Source organism: Scyliorhinus torazame, chromosome 2 (genome assembly GCF_047496885.1).
Source record: "Scyliorhinus torazame isolate Kashiwa2021f chromosome 2, sScyTor2.1, whole genome shotgun sequence".
Taxonomy (NCBI): domain Eukaryota; kingdom Metazoa; phylum Chordata; class Chondrichthyes; order Carcharhiniformes; family Scyliorhinidae; genus Scyliorhinus; species Scyliorhinus torazame.
In genome coordinates this window covers 268,321,665-268,338,598 of record NC_092708.1, presented here as the reverse complement: position 1 = coordinate 268,338,598, position 16,934 = coordinate 268,321,665, and the positions used below count along the sequence as shown (strand labels likewise).

The following is a 16,934-nucleotide window of genomic DNA, read 5'->3' as shown; positions in this document are numbered from 1 at the left end:
GGCAGAGTGCAGGCAATTAAGATGATGGTCCTCCCGAGGTTCCTATTTGTATTCCAATGTCTCCCTATACTAATTACTAAGGCCTTCTTTAAAAAAATAGACAGGGAGCATCACGAGCTTCGAACTGTGGGCAAGGAAAGTCCCGAGGGTAAGGAGGGGGTTCTTACAACGTAGCAGAGACAGAGGGGGACTGGCGCCTGCCGAATTTGGGCGACTACTATTGGGCCGCCAATGTGGCGATGATCCGTAAATGGATGATGGAGGGAGAGGGAGCGGCGTGGAAAAGACTGGAGAGAAAGTCCTGTAAAGGGACGAGTCTAGAGCGCTGGTGACGGCGCCGCTACCGCTCTCACCAAAAACATTTACCACAAACCCAGTGGTGCGGCAACATTAAATATCTGGGGACAATGGAGGCGACAGAGAGGTGTACTGGGAGCCCTGGTGGGTCCCCAATCAGGAACAACCATAGGTTTGCCCCAGGGAGGATGGATGGGAGGATTTCAGAGCTGGCACCAGTTGGGAATTAGGAGGGTGGGAGATTTATTTTAGACGGGACGTTTGCTAGAGCTTGGGAGCGTTGGAGGAAAAGTATAAGCTGCCCCGGGGAAACTTTTTTAGGTATATGCAGGTGAGGGCGTTCACAAGACAACAGGTGAGGGAATTTCCATTGCTCCCGACACAGGGATTCAGGATAGAATGCTCTCGGGGTGCTGGGTCGGGGAGGGCAAGGTGTCAGAGATATACCGAGAGATGAGAGAGGGAAGGGGGGGGGGGGGGGGGGGGGGGGAGCTGGTGGGCGAACTAAAGGAAAGTGGGAAGAAGAGCTCGGGGAGGAGATAGAGGAGGGTATGTGGGCTGATGCGCCTAAGCAGGGTAAATTCCTCTTCCTCGTGCGCCAGCTTAGCCTGATTCAATTTAAGGTGCTACATAGAGCACACATAACGGGAGAAAGGTGAGCAGGTTCTTCGGAGTGGAGGACAAGTGTGGGAGGTGCGGCGGAAGCCCGGCAAACCACACACCATATGTTTTTGGTTGTGCCCGGCACTGGAGGGGTATTGGAGGGGAGTGACGGAGTGATTTCGAAGGTGGTGAAGGTCCGGGTTAAACAGGCTGGGGTTTAGCTTTATTTGGAGTTGCAGATGAGCCGGGAGTGCAGGAGGCGAAAGAGGCCGATGTTGTGGCCTTTGCGTCCCTAGTAGCCCGGCGCAGGATTTTGCTCATGTGGAAGGAAGCGAAACCCCCCGGACTGGAGGCCTGGATAAACGATATGGCGGGGTTCATAAACTGGAGCAGATGAAGTTTGCGCTGAGAGGATCGGCTCAAGGGTTCACCAGGCGGTGGCAGCCATTCCTCGATACCTAGGGGAACGCTAGAGGAAGATAGATGACCAGCAGCAGCAACCCAGGGGGGAGGGGGGAAAGTTTTATTTTATGTTAATTGATTGTTGGTTAGTTACTTGTTATTAGACTGTGGTTATTATGTTACATGTACTGTTAAATTTTCTTTTTCTTATGTTTGGTGTGTAAGGGGAAAAAAAATTGTGATCGAAAAATTTTCAATAAAATATATTTTTTTAAAAAGCTTAAATCTGCATGCATCACCTATCTGCAACACCTCATTTTCAATGTCATATTTTTGTTAGCTCGTCTGCCACAGCCCTACCCACCCTCACATTATGTTCATATTTAGAATGGAAACAGTCCATGTAAACTGGTGGCATTGTAATTATATACTTCCACGTGCAGGCTGCCAGTTTTGCAATGACCATTTCGGCAGCGTGTACTCCTCTACTCAACAACTGCACCACTCTGCTTCCCAAATGCCTTAATATTTAACTTAAAGTAAAATTGAAGTATTAAACAAAGCTGACCGAGTGTATGATTTCAGAATGGGAACTGAATCAAACAATGCCCGATCCAATTATATGATCCTCTAACCTTGCTTCACCCGACGACAATAATTGGCCTTGACTCCTTGTGGCAACACCACAGGAAATTGACCAACATTATATTAAATCATATTATAATCATAAATTATTCATTACATAGATGGCATGGTGGCACAGTGGTTAGCCCTGCTGCCTCAATGCCAGGGACCTGGGGTCGATTCAGACTTTTAAAAAAAATTTTTTTTTAAAGAGTACCCAATTATTTTTTTTCCAATTAAGGGGCAATTTAGCGTGGCCAATCCACCTAATCTGCACATCTTTGGGTTGTGGGGGTGAAACATGGGGAGAATGTGCAAACTCCACACAGACAGTGACCAGGATCGAACCCTGGTCCTCAGCGTCGTAGGCAGCAGTGCTAGCCACTGCCGTGTGTCCGATTCAGACTTTTTCACCCTACTTTTGTGTGGGTTTCCTCCGGGTACTGCAGTTTCCTCCCACAGTCAAGATAGTTAGGTGGACTGGCCGTGCTAAATTGACCCTTAGTGTCCAAAAATGGTTCGGTGGTAGCAGCATGGTGGCGCAGTGGGTAGCATTGCAGCCTCACGGTGCCGAGGTCCCAGGTTCGATCCCAGCTCTGGGTCACTGTCCGTGTGGAGTTTGCACATTCTCCCCGTGTTTGCGTGGGTTTCGCCCCCACAACCCAAAGATATGCAGGGTTGGTCGATTGGCCACGCTAAATTGCCCCTTAATTGGAAAAATGAATTGGGTACACTAAATTTATTTCTAAAAAAAAGGTTAGGTAGGATTACTGAAATAGTGGCCCTAGGTAGGGTGCTCTTTCCGAGAGTCAGTGTAAACTCGATGGGCCCACTGGCCTTTTTCTGCACTGCAGGGACTCTATGATCAATATTATGTGCGTGTGGTATTCTCCTATGTTCTTATTTCTCATTTCCGTTTTAGGTCAGGATGGACTTCATCCTGGAATCTTGAAAGAAGTGGCTAGAGATATCTGATGCATTGTTTTAGTTTTCTGGTTTCAAAGATTCCTGGATTTGGGGAAGGTTCCATTAGATTGGAAAAGAACAAATGTAATTGTTCCTTTTATTCAAAAAGGGAGATACAGAAAGCAGGAAACTATAGGGCAGTTAGCCTAACATCTGTCAAAGGGAAAATATCGACGGTGTTGTTAAGGATGTTATGGCAGGACACTTAGAAAATTCAAGGTCATCAGACAGAATCAACATGGTTTTCTGAAAGGGAAATCATGTTTCACCAATTTTTAAAAAAATATGTTTATTCAAATTTTCCAACAAAATTTTTAACAAACCCCCCCCAATAACAAAGAAACACAAACACAAGTCAAAAATTATACAAAACTTATACATTGGGTTTCCCCCATATACAGTAACCCCCCCATATGACATTCAAAGTTACCCATAGGGAAGCCCCCCCCCCCCCGGGGTTGCTGCTGACCTCCTCCTAACGCTCCGCGAGATAGTCTAGGAACGTTTGCCACCACCTGAAGAACCCCTGCACAGACCCTCGTAAGGGAAACTTTATCCTCTCCAGCTTAATGAACCCTGCCATGTCATTTATCCAGGCTTCCACACTGGGGGGCTTCATGTCCTTCCACATGAGCACGATCAACCGCCGGGCTACCAGGGACGCAAAGGCCAGGATACCGGCCTCTTTTGCCTCCTGCACTCCCGGCTCGTCCGTTACCCCAAATAGTGCCAACCCCCAACTCGGCTTGACCTGGACTTTCACCACCTTGGACATAGTCCTCGCGAAACCCCTCCAAAACCCATCCAGTGTCGGGCACGACCAGAACATGTGGACATGATTCGCCGGGCTTTCCGAGCACCTCCCACATCTGTCCTCCACCCCAAAGAACCTACTCAACCTCGCCCCTGTCCTACGCGCTCTGTGAGTAACCTTGAATTGTATTAGGCTGAGCCTGGCGCAAGAGGAGGCCCTACTCAGTTAACCCTACTCAGGGCATCAGCCCACAGACCCTCATCTATCTCCACCCCAAGCTCCTCCTCCCACTTGCCCTTTAACTCCTCTACCGAGGCCTCCTCCTCTTCTTTCAGCTCCTGGTAGATCGCCGAAACCCTGCCTTCTCCAACCCATACACCCAAAATCACCCTGTCCTGAGTCCCCTGTGCCGGGAGCAGCGGGAATTCCCTCACCTGCCGCCTCACAAATGCCCTCACTTGCATATACCTGAAAGCATTTCCCGGGGGTAACCCAAACTTCTCCTCCAGTGCCCCATGGCTTGCAAAGTCCCATCTATAAACAGGTCCCCCATTCTTCTAATCCCAGCCCGATGCCAGCTCCGGAACCCCCCATCCATCCTTCCCGGGACGAACCGATGGTTCTCCCGAATCGGGGACCAAACCGAGGCTCCCACCTCGCCCGTGTCGTCTCTGCTGCCCCCAGATCTTCAACGTCGCCGCCACCACCGGACTCGTGGTGTATCTTGTCGGCGAGAGCGGCAGTGGTGCCGTCGCCAGCGCCCTCAGGCTCGTGCCCACACAGGACGCCATCTCCAACCTCTTCCACACCGCCCCTTCTCCCTCCATTACCCACTTACGGATCATCGCCACATTGGCAGCCCAATAATAGTCGCACAAATTCGGCAGAGCCAGCCCTCCCCTGTCCCTACTACGCTCCAGAAACACCCTCTTTACCCTCGGGGTCTTATTTGCCCACACGAAACCCATGATGCTCCTACCTACCCGTTTGAAAAAGGCCTTGGGAATCATAATGGGAAGGCACTGGAACACAAAGGGAAACCTCGGGAGGACCATCATTTTGACCAACTGCACCCTACCCGCTAGCGAGAGTGGCAGCACATCCCATCTTTTAAAATCCTCCTCCATCTGCTTCACCAACCGCGTCAAATTGAGTTTGTGCAGGGCCCCCCAGCCACCGGATCCCTAAGTACCGAAAGCTCCTTTCCGCCCTCTTCAACGGTAGGTCGTCTATCCCCTTTCCCTGGTCCCCTGGATGCACCACAAAAAGCTCACTTTTCCCTACATTGAGCTTATACCCCGAGAAGTCCCCAAACTCCCTTTGGATCCGCATGACCTCCGCCATCCCCTCCACTGGATCTGCACATACAGCAACAGGTCGTCCGCATATAGCGACACCCAATGTTCCTCTCCCCCTCAGACCAGTCCCCTCCATTTCCTGGACACCCTTAGTGCCATGGCCAGAGGCTCAATTGCCAATGCAAACAACAAGGGGGACAGGGGGCACCCCTGCCTCGTCCCTCGGTACAGCCGAAAGTACTCCGACCTCCACCGATTCGTAGCCACACTCGCCACCGGGGCTCTATAGAGCAACCTGACCCAGCTGATAAACCCCTCCCCGAACCCAAACCTCCGCAGCACTTCCCAAAGATATTCCCACTCCACCCGGTCGAAGGCCTTCTCCGCTTCCATAGCTGCCACTACCTCCGCTTCTCCCTCCACCGAGGGCATCATCACACTGAGGAGCCTCCGCACATTGGTGTTTAGCTGCCTGCCCTTTACAAATCCCGTCTGGTCCTCATGAATCACCCCTGGGACACAGTCCTCAATTCTCGTAGCCAGCACTTTTGCCAGCAACTTAGCATCCACATTGAGGAGCGAGATCGGTCTATACGACCCACATTGCAGTGGGTCCTTGGCCCGCTTCAGGATCAGAGAGATCAGCGACCCGGACATCGTCTGGGGCAAGGTCCCCCCCTCCCTTGCCTTATTGAAAGTCCTCACTAGCAACGTATTTCCTGTAAAACCCGACCGGGAACCCATCTGGCCCCGGAGCCTTCCCCGCCTGCATGCTCCCCAATCCTTTAACCAGCTCCTCCAGCCCAATTGGCGCCCCCAAACCAGCCACCTCCTCCTCCTTCACCCTCGGGAACCTCAGCTGATCCAAAAATCATCGCATCCCCTCTTCCCCCACTGGGGGCTCAGATCTGTACAGATCCCCAGAGAAGTCCCGAAATACCTCGTTTATTCTCACCACACTCCGCACCGTATTCCGCCCGCTATCCTTAACTCCACCTATCTCCCTCGCTGCCTCCCTCTTACGAAGCCGGTGTGCCAGCATCTGACTCGCCTTCTCCCCATACTCATACGTCGCCCCCTGCGCTTTCCTCCACTGTGCCTCTGCTTTCCCTGTGGCCAACAGGTCGAACTCAGTCTGGAGGTTCCGCCGCTCGGAGTAGTCCCTCCTCGGGGGCCTCTGCATATCTCCTGTCCACCCTTAAGATCTCCCCCACCAACCTCTCCCTGCCCTCTCTCTTCTCCCTGTCGGCCCTGATGGAGATTAACTCTCCCCTGACCACCGCCTCCCTGACTACCCCCACCTGCACCTCCCCGTTGTCATTGGCCTCCAAATATCTTTCAATGCATCCTCGCACCCGCCCGCACACCTCCTCATCCACCAATAATCCCACATCAAGACGCTGGTCCCTCTCCTCTCCTAACTCCAGCTCCACCCAGTGCGGGGCGTGATCTGAGATGGCTATGGCCGAATACTCCGTTCCCTCCACTTTCGGGACTAGCGCCCTACTCAAGATTTAAAAATCTATCCGGGAGTAGGCTCTATGGACGTGGGGAAAGAATGAAAATTCCCTGGCCAGGGGCCTGACAAACCTCCATGGATCCACTCCCCCCATCTGGTCCATAAACCCCCTAAGTACCTTGGCCACAGCCGGCCTCTTACCCGTCTTGGACCTAGAGCGATCCAGTGCTGGGTCCAGCACCGTGTTGAAATCCCCCCCCCCCCCCATTATCAAGCTTCCTACCTCCAGGTCCGGAATCCGACCCAGCATGTGTTTCATAAATCCGGCATAATCCCAGTTCGGGGCATATACATTTACCAGTACCACCCGCACCCCCTGCAACCTACCACTCACCATCACATATCGTCCTCCATTATCCACTACAATATTCATTGCCTCAAACGACACCAGCTTCCCCACCAGTATTGCAACCCCTCTGTTCTTCGCATCCAGCCCTGAATGGAATACCTGCCCTACCCATCCCTTTCTCAGCCTAACCTGAGCTGCCACCTTCAAATGTGTCTCCTGGAGCATAACCACGTCTGCCTTCAGTCCCTTTAAGTGCGTGAACACCTGGGCCCTCTTGACCGGCCCGTTCAGGCCCCTCACATTCCAAGTTATCAGCCGGATTAAGGGGCTGCTCATTTCCCCCCCCCCACCCCCCCCTGCCGACTAGCCATCTCCTTTTCTAGGCCAGCCACGTACCCGCGCCTCCCGCACCCTCCAGTCCTCCAGACGGCAGACCCCCACCCCGACCACCTCTCCTACTTCCAGCTCCCCTTTGGCCAATGCAGCAGCAACCCTATACCCCCCTCTCCCCCGCTAGATCCACATCTAGCCCTTTTGCTCCCCCCCCCATAACACTCCCGTAAGTCAGCTGACCCCGGCCTCTCCCGCCATTCCATCAACCCCCCTCAGTGTGAGAATCCCCCCTCCCTGGCAGTCAGTGTGTGCTCCTCTCCAGCACCGCCCATCCCCCCCAACCTTCCCTAGCGCGGGAAAAAGCCCCCGCTTTCCTGAGCCGGCCCCGCCCCCTCTGGCGCAGCTCCTTTTGCGGCCTTACCCCAATTCCCCATCCCCGGACCTCCACTCCCCCTCTTCCTTCGTGGGGGTCTGCCCCTCCAACATCGACACCCACACTCTCCCCATCAAATCCCTTCACCCATCCCCATCCAGCACCCAACCAAAGAAACATTCCCTAAACGTGATAAACACAATATACACGGTAAACATCCCCCCACAACAAATCCTCAATTTGAGTCCAACTTTTCAGTCCGTATAAAGCTCCATGCCTCATCAGGCGTTTCAAAATAGTGGTGCCGATCCTGGAACGTGACCCACAATCGCGCTGGCTGCAGCATACCGAACTTCACCACCTCTGCACTCCAGTCCTGGTAGATTCGGATCTCCGTGTTCTCCCACCTGCTGCTCCGCTCTTTCTTGGCCCATCGCAGGACACACTCTCTGTCCATAAAGCGGTGAAACCTCACCACTACAGCCCTTGGCAGCTTGTTGGCCTTGGGTCTCCTTGCTAGGACCCGGTGAGCCCCATCTAGCTCCAAGGGCCTCGGGAAGGCTCCCGCGCCCATCAGCGAATTGAGCATCGTGCTCACATATGCCCCGGCATCGGGCCCCATCACTCCTTCAGGGAGACCCAGAATCCGAAGATTCTTCCTCCTCAACCTATTCTCCAGGTCCTCAAATCTTTCCGCCCACCTCTTGTGCAGCGCCTCCACCTTCACCGCCAGGCCCAAAATCTCGTCCTCGTTCTCCGAGGCTTTTCGTCGCACCTCCCGGATCGCCGCCCCTTGGGCCTTCTGGGTCTCCACTAACTTCTCGATCGCCGCCTTCATTGGCACCAGCATTTCGGTTTTCAGCTCCTCAAAGCAGCGTTTAAGAAACCCCTGCTGCTCCTGCGACCACTGCGCCCATGCTGCTTAGTCTCCACCTGCCGCCATCTTGTTTTTTCTCCCTTTCACTTTTCGCTGTTCCAAGATCACTTTTTTCACTGCTCCACTCCTGGTCAAATCCATATAATGTCGGGGGACCTTGCGGTCACCTTCTCACACACTGGAAGCCGTCGAACAATTGCCGTTGGGGCCCCTCTAGAGAGCCCAAAAGTCCGTTCCCAGCGGGAGCTGCCGAACGTGCGACCTACCTAGGCATAGCCGCAACCGGAAGTCATGTTTCACCAATTTATTGGAGTTCTTTGAAGGAGTCACATGTGTTGCAGATAAAGGGTGGATTTCAAGAAGTCATTTGATAAGGCACATCAAAATTTGTGGAAAATAAAAGCTCACTTATTGGATGACAGGCTAGCTAACAGGAAAGAGTTAGCATAAATGGGTCAAATTTTCTGGTTGGTAAGATGTAATGAGTGGTGTGCCACAGGAATCAGTGCTGGGGTCTCAACATTTCAATTATATAAATGACTTGGATGAAGAGACCAAATACATTGCTGCCAAGTTTGCTAATGGCACAAAGATAGGTGGGAAAGTAAATTGTGAAGAGGGCAAAAGTAGTCTACAAAGGGACATAGACAGGTTAAATGAGTGGGCAAAGATCTGGCAAATGTGAAATGGTCCGTTTTGGCAGGAAGAATAAAAAAAAGAAAAGTATCTAAATAGTGAGAGTTTACAGAGCTCTCAGATGCAGAGAGATCCGGGTGTCCCAGTGCATGAATCACAAAAGGCTATTATGTAGGGACAGCAAGCAATTGGGAAACCTAATTGAATGTTATCATTTATTGTGAGGAGACTTGATTACAGAAATATGGAGATTATCCTTAAACTGAACAGGGCACTGGTGAGACTGACAGCTGGTTTGTGATGCAGAGCAAGGCCAGCAGCGTGGGTTCAATTTCCGTACCACTGGAGGTTATTCATGAAGGCTTCGCCTTCTCAACCTTGCCCGAGGTGTGGTGATCCTCAGGTTAAACCACCACGAGTCAGCTCTGCCCCTCAAAGGGGGAAAAAGCCTATGGTTATCTGGGACTATGGCGACTTTACTTTACCTTTACTGTTTACATCTTTGGTCTTGTTATTCAATATGTAAATGCAGAGGTTTACTAGATTAGGGTAGGCAATGGCATAGTGGTATTGTCGCTGGACTACCAATCCAGAAGCCCAGGATAATGCCCTGGGAAACTGGGTTTGAATCCCACCATGGTCACGGCATATGTTGAAATATGAATTCAATAAAAATTTGGAAATCTGGAATTAAAGTCTAATGATGGCAATTATTGTAAAAGCCTATCTGGTTCACTAATGTCTTTTAGAAAAGGAAATCTGCCACCCTTGCCTGGCTTACATACGACTCCAGGTCCACAGCAATGTGGTTGTCTCAACTGTCCTCTGAAATGGCTTAGCAAGTCACTCAGTTCCAGAGCAATTCGGGATGGGCAACAAATGCTGGCCCAAACACATCCCGCGTCCGAACAATAAAACAAAAATAATCAGGAATTGGCGGGTTCTCTTATGAGGAAAGGTTGGACAGGTTAGGGTTTTATTCGCTGGACCCTGGAAGAGTAAGAGGCAACTTGATTGAAATTTGAGGGATCTTGACCGGGTGGATGTGGAGAGGATGTTTCCTCTCATGAGAGAATCTAGCTCAAGGGGTCATTGTTTAAAATTAGAGGGTCACTCATTTAAGACAGAGATTAAAAGATTTGTTTCCACTCAGAGTCAGGAGTCTCTGGAACTCTCTTTCTCAAAAGCCGGTGGAAGCAGAGTATTTGAATATTTTTATGGCATAGCTATATCGATTCTCGATTAACAAGGGGGTGAAAGGTTCTCACTTAAGCAGAAATGTGGGGTTGAAGTTACAACCAGATCAGCCATGATCTTATTGAGCGACAGAGCAGGCTCAAGGGGCTGAGGGGCCTACTCCTGCTCCTAATGCGTATGTCTGTAAAAGCTGCATTACAGGTCAGCATAACAATTCAAACGGTTACCAAAGCATTGATCTATTTCTAGGGGTATGAAATTCAAATGTTCAACTTTTATTCGACTCTGGTTCACTGCATTCAGTATTGAATGGAGTTCTGGTCTCCATATTACTAGCACTGGAGAAAGTGAAAGGAAGATTTCAAGGGATGGCATGAGAACGAAGGGATTAGCGATATCAGCAAAGATTGAACAGATCTGGGGATTTTTCTTTAGAAAAGGGAAGAATTGGGGGTGACCTGATCGGTGTCTTTACAATGGTGAATAGGTTGAACAAAGTCACAGTAGCACAGTGGTTAGCACTGTTGCTTCACAGCTCCAGGGTCGATTCCCGGCTTGGGTCAGTGTGTGTGGAGTAGGCACCTTCTCAGTGTTTGCGTGGGTTTCCTCCGGGTGCTCCGGTTTCCTCCCACATATCCCGAAAGACATGCTGTTAAGTAATTTGGACATTCTGAATTCTCCCTTTGTGTACCCAAACAGGCGCCGGAATGTGGCAACTAGGGGCTTTTCACAGTAACTTCACTGCAGTGTTAATGTAAGCCTATTTGTGACACTAATAAAGATTATTATTTTTAACTATGTGTGAGAATCCAAATCTAGGGCCATAAAGACAAGATAGATACTAATGAAACTAATAAAGAGAAATGTTTTTATTTAGAGTAGTCAGAATGCAGAATTTGTTGTCACAGAAAGAAAACAGATTAGATGCTTTCAAAAGGGAACTAAAGAAGTATATAAGAGTAAAGGAAGTAAAAAGATCTGGTGAAAGGCTGAGATGGGGTCTTCGGAATGGGAGATGAATAGCCTGTTTCTGTGCTTGGTATTCTATTCAATTCTCTGAAAGCATGCTGATGAGTTTTCTTCAGTTCCTGAAATTGCATTCAAAATTGATAACATATTTCCATTGTCTTTCGATTCTTTATAGTTATTAGAAGGTGTCAGCGTCTGAAAAGTCAGATTGAGGTGTACTGTACCCAACAGTAACAGACAGCAATCTCCAGGTCCCAGCCAACATTCTTCGCTCAATTGCCATTAACAAAACATATCAACTGATCATTTATGTCATTTCTGTTTGTGGGGCATGCTATATTTGCGTACACTGATTACATAAAGTAATTTGGTAGTTACGGAGCACTTCAATACAGTGCCCATCATAAAACTTAATCTGAGGCATGTCAAAGTTTATCTTCTAACCTTCGATCAGTTCAACGTTTTCCTTTAGTTTCTAGCAGTTTCTATTATTTTCCAAAATCAAGACAAGCAAGAGGATGAATTAAAAACCTTTATCGAGACAGTGCCTTTGAAAAAAATGTTTTATTGAGAGTGGAATGAAAGCAGAAGCAAAGAGAGAAAAGGGTTAAAGGAAAGGGAGAATTAGCACCAGGCCTAAACAGCAGAGAACACAGGACAGTGGATACCAGCGCCCATTACCAGCCACCTGGACGCACTCTATTCTCTTGGGGCAGGCTTCAGGGGCTGAAAGTCCTACTCTGAATATGCACTGTTGCTAACTTTTGGTTGGCTCTTAAATCGTAATTTGCTCTGTTTGTTTAACCTTTGCTCTGGAGTCGCCAGGTATCTTTATGATACCGCCACGAGGTTCAAGTTCAAGTAATGATCAATAACTCAACACACCAATTAGTAAGATTTAAATCAAAACACATTTATTATACACAGTAAATCACTACTCATGCATAAACTCTACTTTATAGACTATTCCTATCACTAAAAGGCCTATACTTAGCTTCGGACTGGCCCACCAGGTCAGGGAAACAAATGGCCTTTCGTTCAGGTCCTGAGTCTGCAGGATTCAAAAGCTGGTATGGACTGGTAGCTAGGAGCGCCTATCTCGTAGCGAGCGTTGACTTGAGACTTACTTGGTTGGCGGCAGCGAGGCAGGTCACTGTAAAGGGTTGGTTCGAGCTGCTGAGTGACCCTGCCAAAGAAGGACGATCTGAACTTGGGGGGGCTTTACTTTATCGTCCCCAGGGGCTTCCCGCCCTTCGGGGTGGACCCCGTACCTGGTTCCAAGTGATTGGACTGCGTTCCGATCACTTGGATCGATTTCTCCAATACTGGAGTTGTTCCCTGATCGTTGGGCGGTCCCTAAATGTCCGTTGGCCTTCCTTTGTCTTGGCTCCTGCTGGCGCCGAGGAGTCTGGCTTGGCTTTATTCACCTTAACTGTTGCAATTGTGCCTTGGAATCGCTCATTACTATGCAGATGGCTGCTGGTTTCAGTGCTGTCTGGTTGTTTTGCAGTTTTCAATATACATGATCTCTGTATTTGCTAGTCTTTGCCTGTGTTGGCTGTATTTCCCTTCAGCCTTTGCGCGTCTCCATTTTAAGTCAGGAAGTGGCCAACCCAGGTGGCTACACTCCCTCCTTGTGATCTTTAATGCGTTGTCTTCATTCCCTGACCCGGCGAGCACTCTTCTATGGCCTCCACACTGACCATAACTATGCAAGAAAATTTTTTAATAACAATTTCTAAGTCGCACTGTGTCAAAACAGGGAAATGCATTACAAAATAAAAAAACGGTACCTCTAACTGTCCTCAATAAACTACACTCACTAAACATTCAGTCATATTAACTTCCGAAACAATACAACATAATAGCAGCATTTACATTTTTCCTGGCTTGACAGTCAAACACAGGGTTGTACAATCTTTCCATTTCTTTATTTACAGAAGAACGCAAACGAATGTCCTTTATTATAGATCGAGGGGTTCGGGGTCCTGGGGATAGCTGAACACAGGGGATCTTATTCTGTATGCGAGCGCGGTAGGCTCTCCTTCTCCATTTCCTCATGCGGATAGTCTGCACGATGCTGCAGAGTATCGCCAACACCAACAGGGATTCGACTACGTAGGAAAGTGAGTACCACGTTAGGAGCTTATCACACCATGATGGTGTATTGGAGACTATCTTGGGGTTCTGTGTGCTTTGGGGAAGTGAATCATTGACGGCCGGGGGGGGGGGGGGGGTCGGGGGTTCGCGTTCGCCCGCAACCGGGTACACATTATGACGAAAAACACGTATGCCGTCTTCATTGTTTTCTTCTTCTTTCTCTTCTCTTCCTTCCCGTTTCGTCTCTTTTCCTGGAGCTTCTGGGGTTCTGTGGGATCAAGCATAGTTTCTGTTACTATCTTGGTTAATATCTCGTGCGTTAGTATGTCTGTCCTTCAGTGCCAATTCTCCCTTTACAATTTGTCACCATGTGTGACTCCCTCATTTAAAAAAAATTTTTTTAACCGAATATTCAGGACAAGACACAGTTAAAAATACTGAAACATTGCGAGCCGTCTCGCAGGCTGTGCGATTTACCATCCAAATGTTTGAGGATGTAAATAGCATAGGGATGGCAACCTAAGGGTCGCCTGAAACAAAACAAAACTTTTTGAACCAAAAGTGCCGAAATGAGGTGCGTATGGGCCGCAACGGGTAAGATTTGGATGGAATCCCCGGGTGGGACGGCGACCGATGCAGTGTGTGCTCTACCCGAGCGTAGTTGACCAGGCAGGGCGGAGACCAATGCCGTTTCTCCACTGCCTGAGCAACTGACAAGAACGGGCAAAAATGTAGTCATCGTGGGGGGTTGCCATATTGGTTCTACCTTGGAACCAGAAGAGCAGTTATGAACGGGGGTCTGGCAAGCTCTCAGCGGTTTCTGCCGATGAGCGTGCGGGCAAGTTCTCATCGGTTTCGGACGAAAAATATGGCGTGGGGCCGTGGAAAAAAAAATTCCGATCTTACGTACACCACATAATAATAACAGTAACAAACAACATTGAACAACATGCTGCAGGTTCCATCAGAAAGGACACCGTTTCTCCCAAGCGGTTCCTTTTTAAAACATCTGGACACCTCAGTTATCGGTTGCGAACAGGGTCGCAAAGGGGTTCTTGCTTTGGGAGTCAGACTCAAAGTTGTCATCTTCTCCCGGATGCCATACTCTCGAATGTATAAGGGCTGATAGAGCTGAATGGTGTGATTTGGGGTCCATCTCATCGTTCCGGACGAGCCTTTATGAGTTATCGCGGTGCCAAAAGTTGGTGTCTAGTTCTGTGGGGACGGAATCGTCATCGTAGGGATGTGGTGTTTGGTGGGGTTTGTTGAGGAAAGTGATGAGGAAGGGATCGCTCGAATCGTGGTCAGATTCGCTTGGTGTGGGTCCTGTTGTATGGGGATAGTAGGGAGGCGAGCTGTGGCTATTGTCTGAGTCACAGTCGCTGCTGTCTATGGTCGTTCCGGGGCGGAGTCTAGAGGTCGGGGGTGGAGCCGAGGGCGAGTGTGTGGATGTGGTGGGCGTGTTGGGGGAGGGTAGGGATACGTTGGCTGTGGGCGGCGTGTGGTTTGCTGCGTCGAGCACGACGTGGTGTGCGTGGTTGGACTGTGGGCCATATGCCTTAAGCTGGTTAATATGGAACCACACAGTCTTTCCGTTGGGGTGCTTAATTTTATAGACGGAGGGGCTTACTTTGTCCGCAATGGAGTATGGACCCGAATATTTAGGTGACAGGAATGTGCTGGGGTTATAAATTGGGAGCATGACCTGCTCAAACTCAAACCTAACTCAAACTCAGTCGCATGCACTGTCTTGTCGAAACAGGCCTTGCGCTGTTTCTTTCTAGTGCCTAATCTTACTGCAGCTGCTAGCTGAGCCGTTTTTACATTCTCAACTAGTTGTTTTACTGTGTTCTCGTGTGTGAGGGACGTTACTTCAGGGCTGGTCAAGTCCAATCCTAATAAAAATTCTGTGCCTTTCATGGGGCATCCGGTCATGAGTGTGTGGGGTGTAACCGGTGGAAGTTGAGAAAGTTTTTCTCAAAAACATCAGCGCAAAAGGGAGGACTGAATCCCAAGTGGTGTTGTTCTGTTGGACCATTTTTCTGAGGGTTGATTTTAGGGTCCGATTCATGCGCTCCACGATACCACTTGACTGGGGGTGGTATGCGATGTGGAATTTTTGGGTAATCCAAATATCGTGAGGACGTTCTTCATGACACGTTCCGTAAAATGGGAACCTTGGTCGGATTCAATGCTGCGGGAGAGTCCCCAACTCGTAAAGATGTGGTGGGTTAAGAACTTTGCGGTGGTCTTTGCCGTGTTCGTTCTGGATGGGAATGCCTCTACCCATTCGTTAAAATGTCTATGACGACTAATACGTATTTGTAACCATTGCTGCAAGGGGGCAATGGTCCTATAAAATCAATCTGGAGGTTAGTCCAGGGGCCATTAACAGGGCGGGTGTAACTAAGTTGAGCTTTCTTGGCGTATCTGTCCGGATTGTTCTGGGCACAGATAAGGCAATTCTCAACGTAGTGTGTTACATCTTCTTTTAAACTTGGCCACAAACAGAGCTGCCTGAGGTGGGCTGTAGTGGGATCAATTCCCTGATGCCCATGACTGTCATAGAATAAACAAATAAGTTGATTCCTGTCCTGTTCAGGAACCACATAAAGGGTGTCTTTTAACACCACACCGTCATGTGTTGTCAGTGCATTTTTAAACCTAATGTAAGGTGCTGGAAATGTTCCTTTTAAAATCTGAGATTGCTATCCTGCTTCTGGGCCTGCACAAAATCCTCGATATTAGTCTGCGAGACCTAAACTGCATTCACTGGTGCGCTTTCGGGAGGTGTCCAAAAATATCCATGCCTGGAACCTGCTTTTGCCAGTGCGTCGCCTTTTGCTTTTTCCAGGGGGAGGAACGGTGGTGACTTCGAACTTTAACGATTCCGAATGTCCTGTTCTGCGCGGTTTCTAAAATGAGGCGGAGCAATGGGGTTGAAGGGAGGGGTTTTCCATCTGCGGAAACAAATCCTTTTGCTTTCCACAGGGGTCGGAATTCTGTAAAGCTATTACAGACATAGAGGCTGTCCGAGTATATGTCTGCTGGGCTGGCAAAGGAATCTGGGTGATCCACAATGTACGCAATGGCTGCTAGTTCTGCCGCTAAATGGCCTGGTAGCTTTAGTGATATTTCTTCTAGGGCACGTCCTGCGCATCCTCAACATAAATGCCGCATCCTGTAATGCGCTTCCCTTCTAATATTGTGGAAGAACCGTCCACATAAATCCTTAAAGATTCGCACGTGTCTGTGGGCTGGGGGCTCTGGGGTGAACTACCTATCTTTCTGGGGAGTGCAATAAAGGGGTCTGTGTTGTGGTGCGGTGAGATGATTTCACATTCATGGGGGGTGCCTGGGTACGGAAGGTCATCGGCTGAGAAAGTGTGGGTCTTGTGTCCGTTTTACTGTGATGTGCCATCCCTGCAAAAGGGTCCATCTAGCTGCTCTAATTTGGCTAACTGTACCGTCCTTGAGTCGCCTGTCCAGTAAAAGTTGGGTGGGGGTGTGTTCTGTGAGGATTGTGATGGGGTTTAGACTGGTTATGTAAGAAAATCACTGAACTGCCCAGAAAACTGCGAGCAGGTGCCTTGCACAGGCCAAAAATCCCTGCTCCACAGGATCTAAAAGTCTGGAGGCATAAGCCACGGGTCTTAATTGTTTGTGCCGTTCCTGGAGGAGCACGGCCGAAAGGGTG

General features: G+C 49.4%; 1 long non-coding RNA gene across 1 annotated transcript in view; it reads right to left on the bottom strand.

Moving 5' to 3' along the window:
- Nucleotides 1–12,029: 12,029 nt before the first annotated feature.
- Nucleotides 12,030–16,934, bottom strand: part of LOC140398402 (uncharacterized) — a 28,646-nt gene continuing 23,741 nt past the window's right edge. Inside the window, exon 2 of the long non-coding RNA XR_011937477.1 lies at nucleotides 12,030–13,505. This is a non-coding gene — a long non-coding RNA (uncharacterized lncRNA). The remainder of the gene's footprint in view (nucleotides 13,506–16,934) is intronic.